The 25315-nt window shown below is 38.0% G+C and overlaps 1 protein-coding gene across 1 annotated transcript in view; it reads right to left on the reverse strand.

Annotated features, from left to right (window-relative positions):
• Positions 1 to 25315, reverse strand: part of EDA (ectodysplasin A) — a 102521-nt gene that overhangs the window by 76681 nt on the left and 525 nt on the right. The gene's annotated exons all lie outside the window — the stretch shown is intronic.

The following is a 25315-nucleotide window of genomic DNA, read 5'->3' on the forward strand; positions in this document are numbered from 1 at the left end:
AGGAGACAAAAGAACTGTACACAGAAAATTATAAGACACTAATGAAAGAAATCAAAGATGACATAAGCAGATGGAGAGATATTCCATGTTCCTGGGTAGGAAGAATCAATATTATGAAAATGACTATACTACCAAATGCAATCTACAGAGTCAATGTGATCCATATCAAATTACCAATGGCATTTTTCACAGAACTAGAACAAAAAATTTCACAATTCATATGGAAACACAAAAGACCCTGAAGAGCCAAAGCAGTCTTGAGAAAGAAGAGTGGAACTGGAGGACTCAACTTTCTTGACTTCAGGTTATACTACAAAGCTACAGTCATCAAGACAGTATGGTACTGGCACAAAAACAGAAATATAGACCAATGGAACAAGATAGAAAGCCCAGAAATAAACCCAAGCACCTATGGGTACCTTATTTTTCACAAAGGAGGCAAGAACATACAATGGGGCAAAGACAGCCTCTTCAATAAAGGTGCTGGGAAAACGGGACAGCTACATGTGGAAGAATGAAATTAGAAGACTTCCCAACACCATACACAAAGATAAACTCAAAATGGACTAAAGATCTAAATGTAAGACCAGAAACTATAAACTCTTAGAGGAAAACATAAGCAGAACACTCGATGACATAAATCAAAGCAAGATCCTCTATGACCCACCTCTTAGAGTAATGGAAATGAAAACAAAAGTAAACAAGTGGGACCTGATTAAACTGAAAACATTTGCACAGCAAAGGAAACTATAAGCAAGGTGAAAAGACAATCCTCAGAATGGGAGAAAATAATTGTAAATGAAACAACTGACAAAGGATTAATTTCCAAAATAAACAAGCAGCTCATACAACTCAATACCAGAAAATCAAATAACCCAATCAAAAAGTGGGAAAAAGACCTAAACAGGGATTTCTCCAAAGAAGACATACAGATGGCTAACAAACAAATGAAAAGATGTTCAATATCACTCATTATTAGAGAAATGCAAATCAAAACTACAATGAGATATCACCTCACCCCGGTCTGAATGGCCATCATCAAAAAGTATGCAAACAATAAATGTTGGAGAGGGTGTGGAGAAAAGGGAACGCTCTTGCACTGTTGGTGGGAATGTAAATTGATACAGCCACTATGGAAGAAGATATGGAGATTTCTTAAAAAACTAGGAATAAAACCACCATATAACCCAACAATCCCACTTCTAGGCATATACCATGAGGAAACCAAAATTGAAAAAGACACATGTATGCCAATGTTCACTGCAACACTATTGACAATAGCTAGAACATGGAAGCAACCTAGATGTCCATCAACAGACGAAATATCAATAACTTGAGATATGTAGATGACAAACCTGTATGCAGGTCAAGAAGCAACAGTTAGAACCGGGCATGGAACAATGGACTGGTTCAAAATTGGGAAAGAAGTACGTCAAGGTTGTATATTGTCACCCTGCTTATTTAACTTATATGCAGACTTCATCATGCAAAATGCCAAGCTGGATGAAGCACAAGCTGGAATCAAGGTTGCAGAGATAAATACCTATAATCTCAGATAAGCAGATGACACCACCCTTATGGCAGAAAGCGAAGAGGAACTAAAGAGCTTCTTGATGAAGGTGAAAGAAGAGAGTGAAAAAGCTGGCTTAAAACTCAACATTCAAAAAAACAAAGATCATGGCATCCAGTCCCATGACTTCATGGCATATAAAACGGGAAACAATGGAAACAGTGAACGACTTTATTTTCTTGGGCTCCAAAATCACTGTGGACAGTGACCAAAAGCATGAAATTAAAAGAAGCTTGCTCCTTGAAAGAAAAGCTATGACAACCCTAGACAGCAACTAAAAAGCAGAGACATTACTTTGCTGACAAAGGTCTGTCTAGTTAAAGCTTGGTTTGTCCACTAGTCACATAAGGATGTGAGAGTTGGATCACAAAGAATGCTGAGCACCGAAGAATTGACACTTTTGAACTGTGATGTGGAGAAGACTCTTGAGAGTCCCTTGGATTGCAAGGAGATCAAACCAGTCAATCCTAAAGGAAATCAATCCTGAATATTCATTGTAAGGACTGATGCTCAAGCTGAAGCTCCTGTACTTTGGTCAGCTGATGCAAAGAACTGACTCATTGGAAAAGACCCTGATGCTGGGAAATATTGAAGCAAGAGGAGATGGGGATGACAGGGGATGAGATGGTTGGATGCCATCACTGACTCGGTAGATATGACTTTAAGCAAGCTCTGGGAGATGGTGAAGGACAGGGAAGCCTGGGCATGCTCCAGTCCATGGGGTCACAAAGAGGTGGACATGACTGAGTGACTGAACAACAAACCAAAAGGCTTAGTGAGGTTGCTGCTACCCTTCTCTTACATGTGTAGAGTAACAAGCCTCAGTAGATTGAGATTTTATTCCTCAATCATTGGGTTTCATTCTCCCTCCTTTTGGGGTTTTAGGCTATGTTCTGGGTGTTGAGGATTGTGAAATAAAAGAGCTCTGAACTAATCAGGGTGTATTGAGAATAATCATATTTTGTTTATGAAACTCACATTGTGTATATTTCTCCAAGATGGACAAAAACATATGTAACAAACTATCAATAGCAATATCAGTTTGTAATATCCAGTTTTTAATTTTTTCATTCTTAATTAATTGGTGGGACAAGAAAAAGAGAATTCTTAAGACAAGCCTTATTTAAAATAAATACTCCACTTGAATCTTTAACACCAATTTATATTTTTCTAAGTACTTTAGCATGTATTATCTTTTTGATCATCACATTCCTGTGAGATATGCAAGATAGCTTCTTTTCTCAAGTATAAAAGTGGTGACAAGATTGCAATATTTGAGAAAAAGTATTCTCATTTGTTCTACCCATAATCTGAGAAATAGATGGGTTAGTACTATTCTCATTTTATTTTTTTAATGAAACAAGTAAATTATTTATTAAGAGGGAAAAAATGTACAGTATATTTGGATAGACATGTGGATGGACTCAGGGAGAGAGAGTTACTGAGTCGTCCCCTGGGGGCAGCTTGAATTACTTTTAAGGGTTATTTCTTCTGGCTTTTCTTTGGCCAGTCATTTTGATTTGCCTGGTTCACAGTCCATATTTGGTATAATCTCAGAATTCTCCCATGTGTGCGTACGCATCTCTTAGCTAAGATGGATTTTACCGAAAAGGCGGTTGGGTAGAGCATCCTTTGACATTGCTTCCCCTTTGACCTGCAAGGAGGCTTTTCTGCACATGGGTGGTCAGGGAAGACTCCTGACTTCAATAAGGAGAAATATGTGGTCTGGGCAGGGCCCAGCCGTCTGCCTTAATTGTCTTGATATTCTTGTCTTGGAGTTTCCAATTGCTGTACCCTGGGTTGGGGGGCCATCTACCTCCTGCGTCAAATACCCTCTGAGAGATGTAAACCCCAAAAAAACTTTATTGGGAAGATGAAAGGGGAAGGTTTGCCTTCTGTAATTTTTTGAGGCTGACAATGGACTTGTAGACCTTATCTATCTGGGGTCATGGAGTTCTCACCCTGTCTCATTAAAGGGGCCCCAGGGTGACTTTTGCTGTTATTTTGGCAAGATCTGCTATGGAGAATGGCTGGAGTCCCTACATCAACATTGTCCTGTGATGCCCTAGAGAAAAGAAACTAAAAATTAGATTAGAGGAGGGGAAAGTTATAAGAAAATAGAAACTTCCAGTTGCTATGGCCCATGATGAACTTAGCTTGGGGTAAAAACAAATCCAGCATAGTGTCAAGTGAGTGGAGGGAGCAAAAGTTTATGCAATGCAAACCACAGAGTTGTCTGTCCTTTGTGTAGATAAGGGAAATAGTACTATTCTCATTTTATAGTTGACACTAATAATTACCAATTACTGAGCACCTGTAAGTGCCAGAATTGAGTTAGGCATTTTACTTTATCTTTAATCCTTATAATGCTAAAGGGAAGTACCATTACTATATTTAGGTCATGAGAAAACTTAGGCTAAGAGAGGATATATGACTTGGTCAAGGCCACAAAGCTGAAAGTAATAGAGCTAGAATTTGAAACTAGGTCTCTGTAATTTTAAATTTTAAATCAGGTCTATGTGGCTTTAAATTCTATGCTCTTTCCTTACCCCAAGCTATTTGAGAGAGAAACCAAAAGTCACAAAGGTTGCTTCTTGATATCAACAGAGTTTTTCTTTCTTGTATGTATTATTTCTTCCAGGGACCCAGAGCTTGACTGTACTAAATTTGAGTTTTGTTTCTGATAGCTTATGGATTTTGCATACTATGCAGTTGGGTTGGAGAGAACAGATTATATTCAAACTGCTGAATTGAAATTTGAAAACAACCTCTGGAAAAAAAAAGAAAATAACCTCTGAAATAAAATATTTGTACCACAAACATACACTCTTCTCCTTTAAATAGGTGATAATGTAAACCTACACTTTAAAAGAGCTTGGCAGTGATTTGTAAAGATAATGCGCTATACAAATGAATGACCTCATGACTCAGGTAAGAAATCTTTTGTTTCTTTCGAACAAAATAGAGATTTAAATATGTGACCTGTAATATAAAATTTCATCATTGGAAGCATGCAATTCATACTTCAAAATTTGATCTTTTCAGTGTAGTTTTTTCTTAAAGAGTAATGAAGTATATCTGAAGTTTGAGGACACAATCAAAATATAATAACTGAATATACTCTCAGGAGATACCACGAAGTTATCATGAAAAACACATTCTTTTTCCATTTCCTTTTTAAGAAATCATATTTCTAAATCGATTAGAATCAAAACAGCAAATTAACAAGTCAATCTTCCTGCTCTTCTGTCACAGTGTAAGATAATGATGTGCCGAATTTCATCTATAAAGATGACACTACTAACTTTCTGGCAGCAGGCCAGGTCCATGAGTTGTTTTGCTACAGGGAGAATATCTGCACAAAGCCCCAGTAAACCATTTGACAAATAGCACAGATTGGTTAGATTCCCCCAGTTGGGGTATATAGAAACACTGGGAGGTTAGACCCTAAACAACTGAACTAATGCACCACATTACTAGGTTCATTAAAGGGATGCATACTGGAAGAAGTGGTAAAATGCAGGCAAGATTCATAAGCTCACAGCAAAGCATCCCTCTTACTTCACCATCTCAAAATAGCTTTCTCTACATTTCTGAACATGTTAATGGCATAGGATCTGTCTTCTAATTCAGTTTGGAGTCCTCAACAAGAGAGAAGGTAGGGTTAATCACTGTTTCTAAATGACCCTGGGGGTCTAAATGGTGCTACTCTGCACCAGAGACTAGTAAGAAAATCAAGAAAATTAAGTTAAGAATCATTGTACATGGCTCATGTTTGTAAACAAAGAAGGATTACATTTGCCTTGCTAATATATTTATTTCTCAAGTGTTTGGAAGGTAGGGGACAGATGTAGTGAGATGGGGGAAGATGCCAAGAGAATTTGCGATTAAAATACTATTGATCAAATGCTTGAGTGAGCATTGGAAAGCCCTGAGGTGGTTCTGGGCTTGAGTCAGACTTTCTCTGCCCAAAGGTTCTGGCTTCCCCTCAGTCCTTCCTTCAAGTTGCCTATATTACATGTCAGGATTCCTAAACCAAGAGGAGAGTCAAAAAACCTAGGGGATTAGCTAGCCTTTGCACTTGCTATTCCCTTTATCAGAAATGCACCTTCTACTTTTCTTCATCAAAGTCCCATTCATCCTCCAAAATCTAATTCAAATGTCAGCTTATTCATTCAAATACACATGCCTAGTATGTGCCAGCTATTTCCTTGGAGATATACTTAAGATATTTGACTGGCCATTCTGTGGCTCTTTCCTCTGTGCTTCCACTGCAATCTTATCATACTTCCATATAAGTACTTACCATCTCTGGGAAGATTCTCTCTTATGCACTTACAGAACTAAGGAACCTTATCTTACCCAATTTTTGTATCTCTGGATGTAATATAATACAGTGCCTTGTCCAAAGTAGATGGTTAATAAATCTCTAGCTATTTTCCCACTCCCTTTCATTTATATTTCCTATTTTCTACCTACTCATCTGACTTGATTCTCAGTCTTTCTGTCCCTATTACTTTACTCAAACTGCTCTGACCATACTTCTTACAGGATTCAATGGATGGACAAGACACACTTCTTCTATCGAACTTGCTAAATTGGTAAAATATAAGCTTAGAACTGCTAGCAGCTATTTTTTCCACCTTATAGGGAGAAACTGCCTGAAGAAAGAGGCTAATACAAAGGGAAGCAGAATTGAGAAAGTCCTGATGACATCATTTTTTTTTTTTTTTGGGTAGCACTGGATCTTTGTTACTGGGCATGAGCTTTCTCTCCTTGCAGTGAGTGGGGGGCTACTCTTCGTTGGTGTACATGGGCTTCTCCTCATGGTGGCTTCTCTCGTTGTGAAGCACTGGCTCGAGGCACAGGGCTTTCAGTAGTCGCAGCACATAGCTTGATTGTCTCATGGCATGTGGAATCTTCCTGGACCAGGGATCAAATCTGTGTTCCTTGCATTGGCAGGAGGATTTCTATCCACTGTACCACCAGGGAAGTCCCTTATGACATCATTTGAGCCTCAAGATTCAGCCATGTTTTCAGCCAGCTTTGTCAGAGACTTTGCAGTTAGAAATAAGCCAATAAAATCCTTGTTGTTGATGTTGTTTAGTCACTAAGTCATGTCCGACTCTCGTGACCCCATGGACTGTAGCCCACCAGGTTCCTCCATCCATGGGTTTGCTCAGGCAAGAATACTGGAGTGGGTTGCCATGCTCTTCTTCAAGGAATCTTCCTGACCCAGGGATTGAACCTGCGTCTCTTGCATTGGCAGTTGAATTCTTTACCACTGAGCCACCAGGGAAGCCCCAATAAACCCTATGCCCTCTTAAAAACAAAACAAAACAAATCTTAATCCCGTTTAGGTCAGCTATCTCTCATTTATAACTGAGAAAGTCCTAGCATAGTTAATCATCTCCATATATATATTTCCAGTCCAGATATTTTTCCTGGGCTTCAGATACATATATCCAATTGTTAATAGGTTTTCTCCTCTTGAATTTCCCATAGATACCTGAAACTTAACCTGTCTAAAACCACACATCTTTACACTCTGATAATTTTTGCAGTAAATAGTACAGCACCTTTCTAGAAACCTTGGTGGTTTCCTTGGCTCCTCTTTTTCCCCCCCTCAGTCAAATTCAGTTCGGTTCAGTTGCTCAGTCGTGTCCGACTCTTTGCGACCCCATGAATCGCAGCATGCCAGGCCTCCCTGTCCATCACCAACTCCCGGAGTCTACCCAAACCCATGCCCATCGAGTCGGTGATGCCATCCAGCCATCTCATCCTCTGTCGTCCCCTTCTCCTCCTGCCCCTAATCCCTCCCAGCATCAGGGTCTTTTCCAATGAGTCAACTCTTTGCATGAGGTGGCCAAAGTATTGGAGTTTCAGCTTCAGCATCAGTCCTTCCAATGAACACCCAGGACTGATCTCCTTTAGGATGGACTAGTTGTCCATCCTATTCCAGCCACCATTATTTCTTAGGGATATCACTGCAGCAGCCTTCTAACTTCCTCGTCTCCCTCGTGCCCTCTCCAGTCCATTTTCTCCCCATTTTATCCAATTTTCCTTTTTTTACATTTTTAAAAACAAATTACAGTAGCACATGCTTATTGCAACAAGCAAACAATACAGAACTATATAAAGAATCACAAACATTTCTCCCTTTCCTATCTAACCCCCTTTTACCTGAGGTAAACATTAATTCAGTTGGTGCCTCTGCTTCCCACATCTGTTTCTATGTAATTATCTATCTATCTATACAACTATAAACATTCTTTATTTTAATTTTTATTCTTGGAATATATGTATATTTATAGCTATAAACATTCTTAGGGTTTAAAAATCTTTCTCTTCTTAATGAAAATGTGATAGCATCATACACATTACTCTGAAAATTCTTGCAGCAAACGAACATACCTATTCTTTCAGATCAATCTATAAAACTCTAACTCATTCCTTTTAATAGCTGTATAATACTCAATATTATGGCTATGTCACAATTGAGTCATTTAACCATTTCTTTATTCATAGAGTTTAGGGTTATCCCTCTTTTTGCCACTAAAACAGTGCTATAATAAACATCCTTATACATATTTGACCTATGTAGTGGTAATGTTATATGTAGGATAAATTCCCAAAACTGTATCAAAGGTATTCTAATGTTCAATTTCACTAGAGTTGGATTAATATCCAAAGTGAGCATAACAAATTACATTCTGAAATGTGATGCATTACATCAATAGAATGAAGAATAAAAATCATATGATCATTTCAAAGATGCAGAAAAGCATTTGACAAAATTCAACATTCTTTTGTGATTAAAAAAAAAATCTCTTCACAAATTAGATATAGAAAGAGTGCATCCTGACATAATAAAGGCCACATGTAACAAGTCCATGGCTAAAATCATATTGAACAGTGAAAAGTTGAAAGCTTTTCCTCTAAGATCAGGAAGAAAATAGGATGCCCATTTTCACCACTTCCATACAACATAGCACTTGAAGTCCTATGGTCAGAGCAATTAGGCAAGACAAAGAAATAAAAGGCATCCAAATTTGAAAGTAAAACTGTATCTGTTTGCAGATGGTATGTTCCTATGTGCAGAAAACCCTAGACTCCACCAGAGAACTATTAGAAATAATAAATGAGTTCAGTAAAGTTACAGGATATGAAGTCAACATACAAAAATCAGTTTTGCTTCTATTCACTAACAAGGAATTATCCAAAACAAGAAATTAAGACAAAGATCTCATTTATAATAGCATCAAAAAGAATGAAATACTTAGGGATAAATTTAACCAAGAAAGTGACATATCTGTACACTAAAAAGTACAAAACACTAATGAAAGAAATTGAAAAACATGCACACAAAAAGGAACCTTATCCGGTGTTCTTGGATTGCTGTTGTTCAGTCGCTCAGTTGTGTCCGACTCTTTGTGACCCCATGGACTGATCTGCTTTCGATCCAGTTTCTACCATTTAGTAGCCTACTAGCCTTGGGAGACTTAAATTACCTTTCCTTAATATTTATTAGCCTTTCGTGCATGCTAAATCGTTTCAGTCATGTCCAACTCTTTGCAACCTGCCAGGTTCCTCTGTCCATGGAATTCTCCAGACAACAATACTGGATCGGGTTGCCATTCCCTTCTCCAGGGGATCTTCCTGATCCAGGGATTGAACCCGTGTCTCCTGCATTGCAGGCAGATTACCGTCTGAGCCACCAGGGAAGCATGACCATATTACCCAAAGCCATTTTTAGATTCAATACAATCCCTGTCAAAACTCCAATGATATTTTCTACAGAAATAGAAATAACCATAAAATTCATATGGAACCACAAAAGACCCCAAATAGCCCAAGAAATCTTAAGCAAAAAAAACCAAACCAAACCAAAACAAAACACACACACACACACAAAGTTGGAGGCATTACATGTGCCAGTTTCAAAATACATTATATAGAGTAACCAAAACAGTATGGTCCTGGCAAAAAAGCAGAAATCTAGACCAATGGAATAGAGAGCTCAGAAATAAATCCATGCATTTATAGGTTACTGATCTTTGATAACGGAGCCAACAGCACAGAAGAAAGAACAGTCTTTTCAATAAATGGTGCTGGAAAATATTCGATATCCATAGGCAGAAGAATGAAATTAGACCCTTATCGCATAGCAGATACAACAAAACCCCTCAAACTGCATTAAAGACATAAATATAGATGTGGAAGTATAAAACTACTAGAAGAAAATACAGGGGGAAGGCTTCTTGACATTGGTCTGGGCAGTGGTTTTTTGGATATGACCTCAGAACCACAGGCAACGAAAACAAAAAGAGACAAGTGGGATAGATCGAACTAAAATCTTCTGCACAACAAAGGAAACATCAACAGAGTGAAGAGACAGTCTATAGAATGGGAGAAAATATTTGCAAACAACACATCTGATAAGGGTTAATATCCAAAACATGTAAGGAATTCAAACAACTAAACAAGTACATACTTACATAGATTCTTTACCATCGGAGCCACCAGGAAAGCCCACTTACATAGATAAATACACACCTGATTTAAAAAATGGGCACAGGACCTGAATAGATGGTTTTCTAAAGAAGACATGCAAATAGCTAACTGATATATGAGAAGATACCCAGCATTACTAGTTATCAAGGAAATGTAAGCCAAAAACCACAATGAGATATAACCACACATTATTAGAATGGCTATTATCAAAAGGACAAAAGACGAGTGTTGGTTAGGGTATAAAGAAAATGGAACCCTTGTTCACTGTTGATAGGAACGTAGATCATTACAGCCATTATGCAAAACAGAATGGAGGTTCCTCAAAAATTAAAAATACAAATGCCATAAGACCCAGCAATTCTACTTCTGGTTGTATATGCAAAGGAATGAACTTAATATCTTGAAGAGATATCTGCACTTTCACTTTCATTGCAGCATTATTCACAATAACCAAGATAAGGAAACAATGTAAGTATCCATCAACGGATGAAGAAAAAAAAAATGTGATAAACCTACACACATATATACACAAGAGGCGGTTGCCAGGACCTAGGGTAGAGGAAATGGTGGTGATGGTGTGTTGATCAAAGAGTACAAACTTTCAGTTAAGCAAGATGAGTAAGTTCTGGAGATCTAATACATAGCATGGTGACTGTAGTTAATAATACTGTATTGTATACTTGAAATTTGCTAAGTGACTAGATCTAAAGTGTTCTCACCACAAAAACAAAAAAAGATAACTGTCAGGTGATGGAAATGTTAATTAGCTTGATTGTGGTAATTATTTCATAATGTATATGTAGGTCAATATATCACATTGTATAACTTAAATATATACAATTTTTATTTGGCAATTGTACTTTAATAAAGCTGGAAAACACCCAATTTATATTCTTTCGACAAATACATGGGTTTCCCCACCTAATTAGCATAGGATGTTATTATATTATAAAAATATTGCTGTTGTATTTGGGCAATGGGTAGAAAAAGAACATATAAGCATATTTTATTTATTTAAAAAATTAATTAATTTAATTTAAAAATTAAACTTTATTTTAAATTAGTAGTACATGTATATGCTTTAAAATGTTCAAGTGATACAGAAGCATGAAAATTAGCTTTCTCTCCAGCCCCATCTTTAACACTCGGTTTTCTTCCCCAGAGCAACCAGAGACACAGATTTATCATAGCTTATTTAATCATTTCCTAAATAACAGACATTTAGGTTACTTCCAATCCTCTGCTATTACCAATAGTACAGTAAAAAGAACATCATAGTTGATAAACAATTTTCCACATGTGAGTATATGTAGAACTAAAAGTAGAATTGCTGGATCAGATGCAGTTAGCATATGAATATATTTGCCATATGATTTATTCTTGACATTGATCCTGTGTTTGCCCATTGTCTTTTAGGATAGTTTCTATGTTCCTTAAAGTGAATGCCAAGGCTCTGCATGATTTGGACCCATTGGGCAGCTCTTTTATTATCACTTGCCTTTTAGAAATTAATGGAAACCATACTAATTTCTTTTGGTTCTTCGAATACGCCAAGCTCCCCTTTACTCTAAGCCTTCCAACATGTATGTTCTCTCTGCCTGGTTTACCCTTCCCTCAAATCTTCACTAGGCAAACTCTTTAACATCAGTCAGGTTATAGCTCACATTATATACAGTCAGATGATACCCCCATTAAGAAACCTTCCCAGATCTTCCAGGTCTAGATCAGGTACTGATGTGTCCCATAGCACTCTGTGCTTGTCCTATAATACCACTTACCATACTACTAAAAAAAAACATCTCCCAGTGAGTTTGATGATGCTAGGGTCTTAGCTTGTTCACCACTAGGTCCCTAGTGTTCCAAACAGTGACCAATAAACATTTTATCCAATAACTACTTGGTACTTAATAAACATTAATTGAATGAATGAATGAACAAAAAGGAGTTTAGAATTTAGTAGTTTCTCACTTGTGAGACAGAAGAGGCCCTGAAGGTCAAGAAGCAGAATCTAGAGTAAGGTGAGGTTGCATTAAGTAATACACTACAGAGCCAACAGGAATCTTCTGCCTGTACGTCTGCATCTACTTATGATATTTTGAGGAGTCTTATACAAAAGGGAGCTGACAGTTCACCACTTAACCAACATATTAACCTTCTTAGCCTTCACTTTTTGAAAACAAATGTATGTTACTAATCCTTACTGAACCTCTTCATGGACACTAATGAAAAGGCTCATTTGACCATCCAAACTGAAACCCTGAGTATTTAATCACTGAGACGTCATCTAATTGTCTAAAATTATCCTAGCTATTATCATTATATTATAGAAATCAGGAATAGTTAGGGGCAAATTATAACAATTAGACCATCTATTTTAGTACTTCAACATTTTTTTCTTACCCTAAAATACTCTGAGGGATATGATATAATCTCATCAGTAATAGTACTACCTCACTGTAGTTTTCTTAATGGGGTGCAAAGTGGTCAGAATTTTCAGGAGTGTGTCTACTTTGAACAGACTACTTAGATAATATTGAATCTCTTAAACCTGAGTTGAGAATCACTGATTCTAGTCTAAACTTTAGAAAAAGCTAATATCTGAGAAGTGAAATTAAGACTTAAAGTTCATTTCTAGCATAACTATTAGTGGCACAGCTGAGACTAAAATCCTGGCCTCCTGGCTTAGGGTTCATCATTTTCCCTAATACTGAGAAAAAAATAACTAGAAGGAATTTAACAGAGTGAGGCAGACCAGAAATACCTTTTGAGAACCCCAGGTCATCTGGGCCCGTGACTTCATTTAGGCAAGTAAGATATTCCTTACTTTTACAGAATTTTTCAAGTGGGAGGTGGATGTGTTCACAGTTTAACTTATATGATGCTATATTGCATATGTTTTTTATAATAAGTATTATTTTTGTAATTAAAAAATCTCATAAATATTTTAAAGCAGCCTAATATTTAACTGGGAATTCCCTGGTGGCTCAGATGGTAAAGAATCTGCCTATAGTGCAGGAGACCTGGGTTCGGTCCTTGGGTTGGGAAGATCCCCTGGAGAAGGAAATGTCTATCCACTCCAGTATTCTTGCCTGGAAAATTCCATGGATGGAGGAGCATGGCAGGCTATAGTCCATGGGATCACAAAGAGTCAGATAGGACTGAGTGACTAATACTTTCTTTCACTTAATATTTAACTAACCTCTATACCCAGTTCACTTTAGGACTTCAGTGCTAAGGACAGGAGTTTGGTAGCTATACCAACTTCATCCCAGGTGGCACTAGTGGTAAAGAACACTGCTGCCAATGCAAGAGACTTAAGAGACTCTTAATCCTGGGTCAGGAAGATCCCCTGAAGGAGGGCATGATAACCCACTCCAGTATTCTTGCCTGGAGAATCCCACGGACAGAGGAGCCTAGTGGGTAATAGTCCATAGGATCCCATAGAGTTGGACACAACTGAAGCGACTTAGCCCACACACACCAACTTCAGAGCCTGGTACATCTTATAAGTAGTTGGTACTCTAAAAATGACTGTTAACTCAGTGTCAGTTTAAAAGCTTGTTGAGACAATTTATTGCAAGGCTAGTTCCATGAATGAAAATATAGCTTTAAAGTGCTATTTTGGAGTGTGACCAAGTTAAGATGTTTTATCTTACCTAATATCTTATTTGATAATAATATAAAGCTACTTTCCAGACTATTGTGCTGTGGGGATTTAAGCTGTTGGCTTTCATGACCAGTAGGCAACCTTAGGGACTGTACATCTGAAATGAACAATCCTGTTCAAGTCTACACTCATGGTAAACTCTGAAAACCTTTAATTTTGTCTTGTAAAAAAGTCACTGAGACTCTATCAGATCTCAAAACAATTTTCATCTCTCTCATTTGATAATAGCACAGTGATAACTCACTAAAAGACAGTAAATACAAGAGCAACAGCATAATGAGTGAAGTCACTCAGTCATGTCTAACTCTTTGTGACCCCATGGACTATAGCCTGTCAGACTCCTCCGTCCATGGGATTTTCCAGGCAAGAATACTGGAGTGGTTTGCCATTTCCTTCTCCAGGGGATCTTCCTGACCCAGGGATCAAACCCAGGTTTCCCATGTTGCAGGCATACTCTTTACCATCTGAGCCACAAGGGAATCCCTATAAAAACTGGAGTGAGTTGCCATGCCCTCCTCCAGAGAATCTTACCAACCCAGGGATCGAAAGCCGGTCTCCCACAGTGCGGGTGGATTCTTTCTCATTTGAACCACCAGGGAAACTCCCAAATAAGCACTTAATCAGCAAGTAGTGAAAGTGAAAGTTGCTCAGTCATGATCGACTCTTTGTGACCCAGGCCAGAATACTGTAGTGGGTAGCCTTTCCCTTCTCCAGGGATCTTCCCAACTAAGGGATCGAACCCAGGTCTCCCACATTGCGGGTGGATTCTTTACCAGCTGAGCCACAAGGGAAGCCCAAGAATAGTAGAGTGGGTAGGCTATCCCTTCTCCAGCAGATCTTCCTGACGCAAGAATCCAAGCAGGGTCTCCTGCATTGCAGGTGGATTTTTTACCAAGTGAGATACTAGGGAAGTCCAGTACTTCCTGAGAGTGCTTCTTAATTCTAGCTAACACTTGTATAGGCAGAAGATATTCCTTTGAGATGATAGACTTTCATGTTGACCTGTAACAACTTAATGTCTTATTGCATTATTATTTTTAAGAAACAAAGGACAAAAGATATATTTCAACCTCATTTTCCCCCCTTTACTCCTTTATAACAAAAAAAAGAAAAAAAACTAACCTTTTTCAGTCTATCCAAAGGTAAAGAAAGCTATGAAGAAGAGATATTTAAAAAAAGAGGCACATGTACACAACCAGCCAGCTGTGATATGGAAGTGTACAGATGTGATCATTTCAAGTGATGAGGTAGGCCATAGCTTGAGGATTGGAGTCTTCTTCCTATGGGCTTGGATAGTACAAAAGGAACAATCTGGCTGAAAGAGAGAACCTCTGTAGAAATTAGAATGGCTATTCATAAATTAATGATCATGAGTGCCTAAAATGCCTCAGACACCATGCTACTATATTCATTTCCTAGAGAGAATTTAGTAACAGTTGTTAAATTCTGAAGCATTTTGGCATACATTAACACTTTTGATTGTTACAATGACTGCATGAGGTAAGCAAGCCTAATTACTCCCATTTTATAGCTAGGGAAACTGAGGCCCAGAGGGAGGTCACTCCTCTAAGATCTCATGGCTAATAATGCAGCACTAAATTAGGATCAGGATCCAGAAATTATGATTCAATCTAATACCTTTTCTATTATACAATGATGCACTTTTATTCTTATTCTCTTAGAAACATGGAGGGATGGCAGGTGTAGAGAAACATTAATATTGTGATGGATTTCTGAAAATGCTCCTTCAGAAAGAGAACAGTTGGTTTCACAGTAACATTTATAAAACATGGACACTACCTTTGTTGGAATTCTGGATTCATGTTATCCAATTCTAAGATCTCATGACCCTCTGAATATATTACACACTTTATTCTAACTAGAAAATTAAGTTCTCCAGATTTCTGGAGTACCCTGAAAGAGATGATCAAGCAAGCAGACTAGACCTATTATTACTTCAGAAATATATCAAAAAGACAAATTTCAGCAAGAAATCCTGACACAAATTTTTTGAATTGTCATTACAACACCTTCAATGAAGATACTGTACTTGTCTTGCAGAACAGTGATGACTGAAAGGCCTCATATAATTACCAAGAATGAAATTAAAACCGATATCAATATCATACTGTCTTGATGACTGTAGCTTTGTAGTATAGCCTGAAGTCAGGAAGGTTGATTCTACAGTTCCATTCCTCTTTCTCAAGATTGCTTTGGCTTTCTGAGCTTTTTTGTGTTTCCATACAAACTGTGAAAATATTTGTTCTAGTTCTGTGAAAAATACCATTGGTAGCTTGATAGGGATTGCATTCACACTACAGATTCTTTGGGTAGTATACTCATTTTCAGTATATTAATTCTTCCAATCCACAAACATGGTATATTTCTCCATCTATTTGTGTCATCTTTGATTTCTTTCATCAGTGTTTTATAGTTTTTTATATATAGGTCTTTTGTTCCTTCACGTAAATTTATTCCTAAGTATTTTATTCTTTTCATTGCAATGATGAATACTATTGTTTCCTTAATTTCTCTTTCTGTTTTCTCATTGTTAGTGTATAGGAATGCACGGGATTTCTGTGTATTAATTTATATCCTGCAACTTTACTATATTCACTGCTCAGCTCTAGTAATTTTCTGGTGGTGTCTTTAGGGTTTTCTACATAGAGGATCATGTCATCTGCAAACAGTGAGAGTTTTACTACTTCTTTTCCAAATTGGATTCTGTTTATTTCTTTTTCATCTCTGATTGCTGTGGCTAGGACTTCCAAAACTATGTTGAATAGTAGTGGTGAGAGTGGGCACCCGTGTCTTGTTCCTAATTTTAGACTACACTACAAAATCTACAGTCATCAAAACAGTATGGTACTGGCACAAAGTGAAATATAGATCAATGGAACAAATAGAAGAGATAAATCCATGCACCTATGGGCACCTTATCTTTGACAAAGGAGGCAAAAAAATACAACAGAGAAAAGACAATAGCTTTAACAAGCGGTGCTGGGAAAACTGGTCAACCACTTGTAAAAAAATGAAACTAGAAAATTCTCTAACACCATACACAAAAATAAACTCAAAATGGATTAAAGGTCTAAATGTAAGATCACAAACTATAAAACTCTTAGAGGAAAACAGAGGCAGAACACTCTCTGACATAAATCACAGCAATATCCTCTATGACCCACCTCCCAGAGTAATGGAAATAAAAACAAAGATAAACAAATGGGACCTAATTAAACTTAAAAGCTTTTGCACAATGAAAGAAACTATAAGCAAGGTGAAAAGGCAGCCTTCAGAATGGGAGAAAATAATAGCAAACGAAACGACAGACAAAGGATTAATCTAAAATATATACAAGCATCTCATGCAGCTCAATACCAGAAAAATAAACAACCCAATCAAAAAGTGGGCCAAAGAACTAAACAGACATTTCTCCAAAGAAGACACACAGATGGCTAACAAATACATGAAAAGATGTTCAACATCACTCATTATCAGAGAAATGCAAATCAAAACCACAATGAGGTACCATCTCACACCAGTTAGCATAGCTGCCATCAAAAAGTCTACAAACAATAAATGCTGGAGAGGGTGTGGACAAAAGGGAACACTCTTATGCTGCTGGTGGGAATGCAAACTAGTAAAGCCACTATGGAGACCAATGTGGAGATTCCTTAAAAAACTGGAAATAGAACTGCCATACAACCAAGCAATCCCAGTGCTGGACATACACACTGAGGAAACCAGAATTGAAAGAGACACGTGTACCCCAATGTTCACTGCAGCACTGTTTACAATAGCTAGGACATGAACGCAACCTAGATGTCCATCAGCAGATGAATGGATAAGGAAGTTGTGGTACATATACACAATGGAATATTACTCAGCTATAAAAAAGAATGCACTAGAGTCAGTTCTAATGAGGTGGATGAAACTGGATCCTATTACACAGAGTGAAGTAAGTCAGAAAGAAAAACACCAATACAGTATATTAATGCATATATATGGAATTTAGAAAGACAGTAACAACAACCCTATATGCAAGACAGCAAAAGATACACAGATGTAAAGAACAGACTGTTGGACTCTCTGGGAGAAGGCGAGGGTGGGATGATTTGAGGGGATAGCATTGAAACATGTTTATTACCATATGTTAAATAGATGACCAGTGCAAGTTTTATGCATGAAGCAGGACACTCAAAGCTGGTATTCTGGGACAACCCTGAGGGATGGGGTGGGGAGAGAGGTGGGAGTGGGTTCAAGATGGGGGGACATGTGTACACCTGTGGCTAATTCATGTCGATGTATGGCAAAAACCACCACAATATTGCAATTAGCCTCCAATTAAAATAAATTAATTAAAAAAACCCGATGTCAAATAGTTTTGGCCAGCTCAAAATAGGAGTTGGAGTAAAAAAGTTTACGGTGAAGATGTAGTTAAAAAAAAAAAAGACTTCACTCATTTTCTCAGTCATAAAGTGCCAAGATTTATGCTGGAGGAGACCTAACCCTGTATTTGGGACTCTGGCTTCCTATTCAATGCATTCATTTATAGAGCAATCCAAAGGAAGAAAATGAGATGAATCTAATCTTTTCTTGAATGGTGGGTCAGAAAGATTGGATGTAACCTCTGATATGTTTTTAATGCAAGACAGACTATGTGTTATGGTTACCAAAGGGGAAAGATGGAGGGGAGGGATAAATTAGGAATTTGGGAGTAACACATACACAGTACTACATATAAAATAGATAAGCAACAAGGACTTACTGTATAGCACAGGGAACTATACTGAATATTTTGTAATAACCTATATGGAAAAAGAATCTGGAAAAGATGTGTAAATATATATATCTGTGTGTTATATATTCTATGTATATTATAACTGAATTCCTTTGCTGTACACCTGAAACTAACACACTATAAATCAACTATGATTCAATAAAAATAAATTGAAAAAAGATAGACTATGTTTATGTTATGCTCCTAAGCAACTAGTTTAGTTGTCTGGTGAAAAAAGGAAAACAGTATGCTTTATTTTGGTGAACCTATGCAGGCTTCTATGTCCCTTGCTTTTCTTAAGTGTGAACAAACAATTTGTTAACACTTATTTTCTCCCATAGGGATTAGTGAAGATCATCAAGCTTAATCCCATAAATTCCTAGACAGAAAAAATCTAGACTCCTTCCAACCCTTGCCCATTTGTGTATTTGGTCATTCATTTAACAAATGTTTGCAAGCCTTCTACATACTGTGTAAGGTAAAACCCCAGGACTCACCGTCACCACCCTACTTTGCTTCATTTTTACCTGTTGCCAATAAATGTATCTGCTCCCTCTTTAAAATATAAGTTTCTATGAGGGTATACTCATCTTTATACTTTGGATAGGGCCTAGAAGTCTTGTTAAATGACAATAAAATAAAGTTGAGAAGTGAAATTAAAGGATAGTAACAGATCAAAAAATTAAAAAATTATACAAGGGATTAGAATTGAATTTCCTGCTCTCTTTTTAAACTTGTCTCTATTTTTGACCTCTGAAAAATATTTTCTTCCTGAAATCCCTATTACACTCTTAAATGTTCAAGGAAAATGACTTTCTTTTGATACATGTCATGCAAACCTGAGCTGCATAGCTAAATTTTTATTATAATATATCAAGTAACTCATGAATTTAGAAACAACACCTAATGGGCTTTTTTTTTTTTTGCCTTAACTCACACCTGCTCCAATTTATCTATCCCATCTGACCTCTTACTGTGTTCACAAGGTTATACACTGACTCACATTTTCAATGAGAAGTGCTTTATTTTTATGAAACAGAGTCAGCTCGTTGTCTCGAGACACTTTATCTTGATATACAATGGAGACTTGTATATCCAGCTACCTCTTTAACATATATACTTGGTGTCTAATAGACATTTCAAACTTAGCACGCCTAACTGAATTCTTAATTCTTTCCTTACACCCCTTTACCCTCCTATTCTTCTGTTTTCCCCATCTCAGAAATGGCAACTCTATTAGTCTGCTTCCATAGGTTCAAAACTGTGGGGTCATCTTTGGCTCTTATCTTTCATACAACTTTCCTAGTGAACCTCCAGTCCTGTCAGCTATTCCATCAAAGATTTGTCTACAATCTGACTACTCCTCCCCACCTGCACTGACTGCCTCCATCTTTGTCTAAACCATTGTCATTTCACCTGGATTATTGTTACATTCCCCTACATGACTTCCTGCTTCAGTCCTTTCTGCAGCAGCAAGAGGGATTCTGTAACAACATAAGTCAGATCCTGTTACTCCTCTGCTCAAAATACCTCAATGGTTCCCCATCTGGTGCAGGCATAGAGGTCAGAGTCCTTACCTTGGCCCATAACAAGGCTCTAGATTTGACTTCACCCCCTGACCTCATCTTCCCTCTTGCTCTTTCTTGCTCACTCTATTCCCAGCCACACTGATCTTTCTGGAACATTTCAAGCATTCTTATCCTGTAGAGCATTTGTATGTACTGCTTATCTTCTCCACTCAAAATCCAGATATTCACATGGCTAACACTTTCATTTCATTCAGTTCTCTTCTCAAATGTTTCCTTATAAGAGGAGCTTGCCTGATCCCCTTACAAAACAATTCATCACACTCTCTCCTTCTTGCCCTGCTATATTTTTCTCTAAAACACTTATCACCACCAATTCTGTTCCTTATCAGTCTCGAGACACTGGAAGGTAAGCTTTCTGAGGGCAACAAGAAATATTTATAGAGAGTCTATTATGTCCTATACCGGACAATGAGGATGTAAAATTAAATAAATACCAATATCCTTATGGCATCTTCATAGTAGTATTATAGAAACTGCTGTATTTTCTCAGTAAATATTTGATGAATGTTTTGAATAAATATAACATATACTGAGCAGAATAATAGGAATGGAGATTTGGATTGGCTTGTCACATTTTAACTCACTGGGACACACACCACATCTAAATAAATGGTTCTATAGCGTGCCAGGTGCAAGGTTGGAAAACTAATCAAATCCCAGAACCCCCAAGCATTTTATACTCCTAACTCTAAGGAGCTATTGTATTCCTTCCAGCTATACTATTTGGGGGACTGGAATGCAAAAGAAGGAAATCAAAAGATACCTGGAGTAACAGGCAACTTTGGCCTTGGAGTACAAAATGAAGCAGGGAAAAGGCTAAGAGAGTTTTGCCAAGAGAACACACTGGTCATAGCAAACACCCTCTTCCAACAACACAAGAGAAGACTCTACACATGGACATCACCAGATGCTCAATAGCAAAATCAGATTGATTATATTCTTTACAGTGAAAGATGGAGAAGCTTTATACAGTCAGCAAAAACAAGACCTGGAGCTGACTGTGGCTCAGATCATGAGCTCCTTATTGAAATATTCAGACTTAAATTTAAGAAAGTAGGGAAAACCACTAGACCATTCAGGTATGACCTAAATCAAATTCCTAACGATTATACAGTGGGAGTGAGAAATAGATTTAAACAATTAGATCTGATAGAGACAGTGCCTGAAGAACTATGAACAGAGGTTTGTGACACTGGACAGGAGGCAGTGATCAAGAGCATTCCCAAGAAAAAGACATGGAAAAGGGCAAAATGATTGTCTGAAGAGGCCTTACAAATAGCTGAGAAAAGAAGAGAAGTGAAAGGCAAAGGAGAAAAGGAAAGATATACCATTTGAATGAAGATTTCTAAAGAATAGCAAGGAGAGATAAGAAAGCCTCCCTCAGTGATCAGTGCAAAGAAACAGAGGAAAACAATAGAATGGGAAAGACTAGAGATCTCTTCAAGAAAATTAGAGATACCAAGGGAACATTTCATACAAAGATGAGCACAATAAAGGAGAGAAATGGTATGGCCCTAACAGAGGCAGAAGATATTAAGAAGAAGTGACAAGAATACACAGAAGAACTGTACAAAGATCTTCATGACCCAGATAACCACAATGGTATGATCACTCACGTAGAGCCAGACATCCTGGAATGTGAAGTCAAGTGGGCCTTAGGAAGCATCACTACGAACCAAGTTAGTGGAGGTAATGGAACTCCAGTTGAGCTATTTCAAGTCTTAAAGGTGATGCTGTGAAAGTGCTACACTCAATATGCCAGCAAATTTGGAAAACTCAGCTGTCGCCACAGCACTGGAAAAAGTCAATTTTCATTCCAATCCCAAAGAAAGGCAATGCCAAAGAATGTTCAAACTACCACACATTTGCATTCATCTCACATGCTAGTAAAGTAATACTCAACCAAGCCAGGCTTCAACAGTACGTGAACTATGAACTTCCAGATGTTCAAGCTGGATTTAGAAAAGGCAGAGGAACCAGAGATCAAATTTCCAACATCTGTTAAATCATCAAAAAAGCAAGAGCATACCAGAAAAACATCTACTTCTTCTTTATTGATTACACCAAGGCTTTGACTGTGTAGATCACAACAAATTGTGGAAAATTCTTCAAGAGATGGGAATAGCAGACCAATTTACCTGCCTCGTGAGAAATCTGTATGCAGGTTAAGAAGCAACATTTTGAACTGGACATGGAACAACAGACTGGTTCCAAATTGGGAAAGGAGTACGTCAAGGCTGTATAATATCACCCTGCTTATTTAACTTATATGCAGAGTACATCATGTGAAATGCCAGGCTGGATGAAGAACAAGCTGGAATCTAGATTGCCGGGAGAAATATCAATAAGCTCAGATATGCAGATGACACCACCCTTATGGCAGAAAGTGAAGAAGAACTAAAGAGCCTCTTGATGAAAGTGGATGAGGAGAGTGAAAAATCTGGCTTAAAACTCAACATTCAAAAAACTAAGATCATGGCATCCGGTCCCATCACTTCATGGCAAATAGATGGGGAAACAATGGAAACAGTGAGAGACTTTATTTTTTGGGGGGCTCCAAAATCACTGCAGATGGTGTCTGCAGCCATGAAATTAAAAGACTTGCCCCTTGGAAGAAACGCTATGACAAACCTAGACAGCATATTAGAAAGCAGAGACATTTCTTTGCCAACAAAGGTCCATCTAGTTAAAGCTATGGTTTTTCCAGTAGTCATGTATGGATGTGAGAGTTCGACTATAAAGAAAGCTGAACACCAAAGAATTGATGTTTTTGAACTGTGGTGTTGAAAAAGACTCTTGAGAGTCACTTGGACTGCAAGGAGATCAAACCAGTCAATCTTGAGGGAAATCGGTCCTGAATTTTAACTGGAAAGACTGATGCTGAAGCTGAAACTGCAATCCTTTGGCCACCTGATGAGAAGAACTGAGTCCTTGGAAAAGACCCTGATGCTGGGAAAGACTGAAGGCAGGAGGAGAGGATGACAGAGGATGAAATGGTTTGATGGCATCATGGACTCAATGGACTTGAGTTTGAGCAAGCTCCGGGAGTTGGTGATGGACAGCAGCCTGATATGCTGCAGTCCATGGCGTCGCAAAGAGTCAGACACGACTGAGCAACTGAACTGAACTGAGGTACAACTGAATACAATTTAGAAGTGAACTGAATCTGTTTAAAGAAAATATCTGCTTGTGTTGATGTGTGGTAGAGGCCAATAAAATATTGTAGAGCACTTGTCCTCCAATAATTGTATTTTGTTCTTTACTTCTCAATATTATACTAATGTAACCTTTGAAGATTAAAAATATAATATATATCAGAAATTGCACAAGAAGTTTGATGTAGGCACAAAGTGAGTAGCATGTAGTGACTGATGAGAGTATGAGATCAGGAGGAAATTAGACAAGAAGTGCTAAAAATTAATAACAGAGACTTTGTCCTTCAACAGATGGAAAAACTATTTTGTTTCAAAACATAATAAAGACTTTAAAGAAGATCAGTAGCAGAGATGCTGGTGCCCAGATCCAGATAAAGTGGTTTGGGAGAGAGGAGGAAGTTGCCTTCTTTACGAGAAAACTTGGAAAGTCAGATGTAGAGGTAAAGTTTAAAAGCCACTGGACTTTAAAAGCCTCTGTGGAGAGGAAGGGAAGACCATGCCCACTACAGAAAGTGATATTGTTCTTACCAACTCTCTTCTCTCTTCTGTAGCAATCAGGGAATATGAAAGATTTGGTGGTACTGGGAGTGGTTCAGAGGAAGAGTTGAAGGTGGAAAAATCTACATAGATCACAGAATAAGAGCGACTTATACTTTCCAAAGACTTCCAGGAAACTGGCGAAAAACAGATGTCAATAATGGGTGCCTATTACTTCATGGACCACATTTCCTAGGCTCAAACTTGGTCATTAATTATATACTAAATATCTGCTCTAGAGAACGGTCCCACTGGTTCAGTTCTCAGTTGAAGGGCTCAAAGCTGTTGCCACCTCCATTGACTAGAAACACCTGTGTGTGTGTGTTTGAGAATGTGTGTGTGTGTGTGTGTGTGTGTGTGTGTATTCTGTTGCTCAGTTGTTTCTGACTCTTCATGTCCCTTTGGACTATAGCCCACCAGGCTCCTCTGTCCACGGGGTTTCTCAGGCAAGAATGCTGGAGTGGGTTGCCATTACTCCTCCAGGGGATCTTTCCAACCCTGCATTTAAATCTGCGTCTCCTGCATTGTAGGGGGATTCTTTACCCCTGAGCCTTCAGTGGTGCTGAAGAAACACCTTACTTACCTTATTTCTGACTCTTGTCTTTATTACAGGTTGTTGTTCTGAGCTCTTTTTCAGACTTCATCCAGCTTTACCTCTTCTTATCCCAACTGACAAACTCTTGGCCCCATTGCATCAATTGCTCATGCCATCTAGAACTGCTTCCATGATTGTACCCTTTTTACACTGACAAACGTCAGCTTTAAAAAAATCTCATTTTCACTTTCATAAAGTCATATTGCTTTGTAACCCCCTAGAACATATATCTTTGGAAGATTCATTCAGACATGTGCTGTCTTTGAATCTAGATGGCTTTACAATAGCCCTGAGCTATGCATTCTACAAACTCATATGCCAAAGAGGTAGCATTCTATCAATTGACAGAAAGATGTAAAAATAGATCAATTCAAAGACCCTGTCCAGGAACTAGCTCAACATTTTGTTATGCCCCACAAAACGCATTGCTAGTTAACTTGAAGCTGTTTCACCTTCAATATGGATGGTTTTCATGCCAAATCATAACTTAGCTATTGGGGCAATCAACATCATTGACTTATATTGCAAACACCAACAACTTGCTAGGTATTAGGCTGGATTTTGGAACTTTACAAAGAGAAATGAATTTCTGTAGTCGAGGAACTTACAGATGAATTCTAGAGGCCTGGTGGTGGTGGTTTAGTCGCTAAGTCGTGTCTGACTCTTATGACCCCATGAACTGTAGCCTTCCAGGCTCATCTGTCCATGGGATTCTCTAGGCAAGAATACTGGAGTTGGTTGCCATTTCCTTCTCCAGGGGGATCTTCCTGACCCAGGGATTGAACCTGGGTCTCCTGCATTGCAGGCAGATTCTTTACTGACTGTGCTATGAGGGAAGCCCCAGAGGCATGGTAGCTGATACCAATGAAGACATAATTATCACTGGATTTAACATATCATGTAAGTGC

The sequence above is a fragment of the Cervus canadensis genome, chromosome X (assembly GCF_019320065.1).
Source record: "Cervus canadensis isolate Bull #8, Minnesota chromosome X, ASM1932006v1, whole genome shotgun sequence".
Lineage (NCBI taxonomy): Eukaryota > Metazoa > Chordata > Mammalia > Artiodactyla > Cervidae > Cervus > Cervus canadensis.